The following is a 4,719-nucleotide window of genomic DNA, read 5'->3' as shown; positions in this document are numbered from 1 at the left end:
AAAAAAAAAAAAAAACAAACAACTTAGAAATGCATAAAATAGATTCCCTGGAGATCAATATAACCCAGAAAATATAATAATGCAAGGCCTTCGCAGCTGAGTTTTTATTTGTGCCTCGTTTCGGAAAACCAAACCCCTAAGGGGTCTGAACCCAAGGTTCATTTATTCTTAATAAGCTCCATTCCAGAGGCCCTGTTAGCCTCCAGCTAATGACAACACTGCCAGCAGTTGGGGTAGCTGTCGTCCAAAAAAGAGTGAGAATCTAATTGAGATAAGAAATAAGTGTTGACTCATGTCAGCATTTGTTAGCATCCAGAGCCCATGTCTTGTGTTTCTAAAGATCCATTCAGCATGCATCCTCCAGCCTCTTGCAAGAGAGAGTATATTTTGGTGCTAATTAAGATGGCACTTAACACAGAGGCAGTTACAGGCAGATCCTCACACTGTCCCCTCCACCATCCATAGATCAGGTGCCACTTTTCTCAGAGAAGCTGGTCCTGACCCATGGGACACAGAAGAGCCCTGACAATGTCATGTTCCTACTGGCTGTCTCCTCAACCCGGGAGTCTTCAATCCAGATGGGAAGTCATGAACTCAAGGAATTCAGGTGCTTCCCCAGGAGGAAGCCAGGGCTCCTGGACTCCAAGTCTTAGTGAAGGATCTGGGGCAGCAACTTAGCTGCACAGCTGGTCGCTTGGTCATGTCAAGCAATCACCCTCCACAAACATTGCATAAGTCCCTTTTTCTGGATTCCCAGTCTTAATAATTTAAGCGATCCTCCCTGTTCTCTCAGTCAGCCCTGTGTACAACAGCAATGCATTTTCAAAATGGCGTTAGTGGTCCAGGCAGTGGAGCAGAGGAACAGAATGAAATTAACTGGCATACAGAGGATTGATTCCTGCTCTAAATGAGCCTGGGTTGTGTTTCCCTAATGGAACAAGAGGAGGCAGACAGAGGGATATTTTTCATGGAAATAGTGGTGAGGTTACACTGGAAGGATTTCCTGATTTCTAGGTCTAGTTCAGGAATAGCTTTAGAAAATTCTAGAGTTTTGCCCTCCCCCAAACTCAGGATTCTGTAGCCTCCCAGGGCACCTCACCACAGAGGTAGACTTGTAATGTGCTAATAATTTGGCCTAACTACTCCCCAGAAATGGGGGCACCTTGTTCCATAGGCTGCCTAATCCTATGGGTATTCTTTCTTTTTATTTTTTTGATGGGGGTGGGTACTGGGGATTGAACTCAAGGGCACTCGACCACTGAGCCACATCCCTAGTTTGTATTTGATTCAGAGTCAGGGTCTCGCTGAGTTGCTTAGCACCTTTATTTTGCTGAGGCTGGCTTTGAACTCATGATCCTGCTGCCTGAGTCTCCTGAGCCCCTGGTTTTACAGACATGTGCCACTGTGCCCAGCCTCATTTTAAACATTTCTAAGTGTACAGTTCAAGGGCATTTAGTACATTTATATTGTTGTGCAACTATCACCATTTATTTTCAGAACTTTTTCATCTTCTCAAACAGAAACAACTAGTACTCTGTTACATCAATCCAATCTGTCAAAATCCTTACCTCATTGTGTGAGGCCATTGTAGTGACATAAAAGATAAGGATAGTACATAGATACAAAAACTATCTCCTGAAATATTTGTAAATTGAATTTAGAAATGAATCAAAAATCATGACCAAGTTGGAAGTCTAGGGTCTTACATTTTCTCTCATATGCAGAAGCTAGAGAGAAATGAGGAATTTTAAAAGGAAGGATCTCATGAAAATATAAGGGAGAACTGTGTAGTAGAGAAAGGGAATTAACTGAGAGGGAAGAGGTATGAAAAAGGGGAGGAACTGAGGAAAAAATTGATCAAATTATGTTTTATGCATGTATGAATATATACAGCAATGAATTCTAGTTTTATGTATAACTATAATGTGTCAATTATAAAAACAATAAATAAATTGAAGGAATGCCAGTATGTTGTGGTGTGAACTGATCAATATAATCAATGTCATAGACATAGTTTATAGATTATAGGAATAAGGTAAGATATCATAGGTAAGCAACAGTAAGACATAAGTTCATAGATAAGTTCATCAGGAGTAAGCCTAAGTAATAGTAACAAGATCATGTAACTATAAGACATAGGATTTAAGCCACAGGAAAAAAAATATGGAACAGTGAAAGGTGATAAGTCAGTATGCCAGTATAGTTATAGATAAATATAGGCTGATAGGTTAATATAGACAAGGTTAAATCAATATAGTTGTGAACAATTGTATTAGCTTAAACATGTAGATATAAGACTTAGAGATATCAGTAGTAAAATGATGAGTAAATGAGATAACTGCAAGCATCAAATAAGTCACTAGTACTGGAATAGCGGGAATGGAGTCACTGTGGCTATACGAACAAAAAGTGTAGCCGTAGGGACTCCATCTTAGCTGTTTTAGACTCCATCTTAGTTTTTCTGTTACTTCTCCTGTGAAGAGGGAACTGCATGACCCATTTCTGAGAAACAGAAATGAAAGCTGTCTTCTTTTAAAAATTGTTTTTCCGTACTTTGTACCCCACAGAATGTACCCAACTCAGGATATGGATTTGGTCGTGGTGAGCTACAAGCTGGGTTTGAGTACATTTATAGGTCTATGTGACTTTGAAATAGATTTTCGCCCCTGCTCAGCTGAAACTCAGGATACAGTTGTCTAACACTTGTTGGGACCCCAGATGCAGTTAAGCTAACTGCTTTTTTTAGCTTCTATAACTTGCTTGCTTGCTGACTGGAAAATTCCAGTCCTGCTTAGGTCCCACTAATTACTGTTTTAACTTCTATGATTGGGTTGCTTATATGACACTAAACAAGCCACTGAGTTGTGGTTTTTGTCTTTAAATTCCCAAGACACAGGCCAGGAAATTGCTGTTCTCGCACAGAGCATCAGTTGGTATGGGTGGGTGACAGTCCCTGGCCATGTAAATAAAGCTCTCTTGTTTGAATTTGGACTTAAGAGTGCAGCTCCCCAGGACAAGTAGAGTTAGGAGATCAGAGGGAGGGAGGAGTAGAGAAAAAGGGGATTAAAATGGAGTAAATTATTAAATATATCTTTGAATATGTCAAAATTATGTATATATTATTTATTACTATAATACACTAGTAAAACAACACTTATTTTTAGAAATAATAAATGATACTTGATATTCAGAATTATAATTCTAATATAAATCCTATATAAACTTGGTGTTTCATTTTACAGATGGGAGTCTGAGAAATAGACTATGTTACTGAAGCCAGATTTAAAGTTAGGTAGTCAGTGTAGTTAGGTAAATGGGGCCTAATATCGAGTAAGATCTAAAATGGAGGCCATGTTGAGAATAAATTCCAGGAAACGCAGGACAACTCATGGAATATTAATGAAGTCCAGGAAAAAGCCCAAGGTCAGAGCCCATCCCAAAGAAGTGTTAATGAACAGCCCCCAGCAAACATGAAGATAGCCCATCCCAAAGAAGTGTTAATGAACAGCCCCCAGCAAACTTAAAGGTGCTGACTCAGAAGTCCTTCCTGACCAGATTACTTCTTTGGCCCACTTGTGTCCCACCCCTCGGGCCTTTTCACCTACATTCCATCACTGAAGGAACTATAAAAATGGGAAACAACCGCACTTCCACGGATTCCATCTCTTGGGTCCCCTTCTTCCTCCAGGAGAAGTTTTTTCTGGTATCCTTTAATAAACTTCTATTTTCCACTCTAAACTTGCCTCGGCGTGCTTCTCTGGTGTTATACTTCAACATTGGGGAAGCAAGGACTCATCACCGGTCAACAGCGGTAACATTACCAGTTCCAGTCACATAACCCAGGTCTGCTTGATTTCAAAACCTCTGCTCTTTAATGACTATTGATCACAGAGGGTTTAACCCACAGTGACATAGGAGACATATAGGATACATTGTTGCTACGGGCAAAAGTTGTGACTTATGCAGTCCAGGGAAAGAAATAAAGAATGTCCACACGCTTCTGCCCTAGTCAATGCTTTATTCACTCAAATCACTCAATATAATTTCACTCTATAGGTTCTTTTTTCTTTTTAATATTTTTTAGTTCTTGATGGACCTTTATTTTTATTTATTTGTATGTGGTGCTAAGAATCGAACCACATGCCTCAAGCATGCTAGGCAAGTGCGCTACCACTGAGCCACAACCCCAGCCCCCATATATAGCTTCTTTTTTTTAATATTTATTTTTTAGTTGTACACAATACCTTTATTTTGTTTATTTATTTTTATGTGGTGTTGAGGATCGAACCCAGGGCCTCACATGTGCTAGGCGAGCGCTCTATCGCTGAGCCACAACCCCAGCCCCTATAGGTTCTTAATCAAGAAAACTGTTAGATTGGTTTGAGGTGATTAAGCAATAAGAACCATCAATCCAGTGCAGACAGATCTGCCTGTCAATCAGTGGGTCTCCTGGCCAATCCTGGATCTTAGCTAGCTACCCCCAACCAACCCCAGTCCCAGGGACTCTAAAAACCTCCCTTTCCTGTCCCAAGCCCTTCCTTCCTGTCCTAAGCCCAATAAAAATTCCAGTCTGGTTCAGTACCAGTCTGGTCTGTCCATACGCTCTTCTTACTCAGTCTGAGAATTCCATTGGGGAGCGGCATCTCAATAAAGCCTCATTCAGCAGCCTTTTTAAATCTGCCTCCTTTTGGTCACTGCTGCCTGATCTTACAAAAATGA

The sequence above is a fragment of the Marmota marmota genome, unplaced genomic scaffold (genome assembly GCF_001458135.2).
Source record: "Marmota marmota marmota unplaced genomic scaffold, marMar, whole genome shotgun sequence".
NCBI lineage: Eukaryota > Metazoa > Chordata > Mammalia > Rodentia > Sciuridae > Marmota > Marmota marmota.
The sequence above is the reverse complement of the archived record's forward strand: the minus strand, read 5'-3'. Positions refer to the sequence as shown.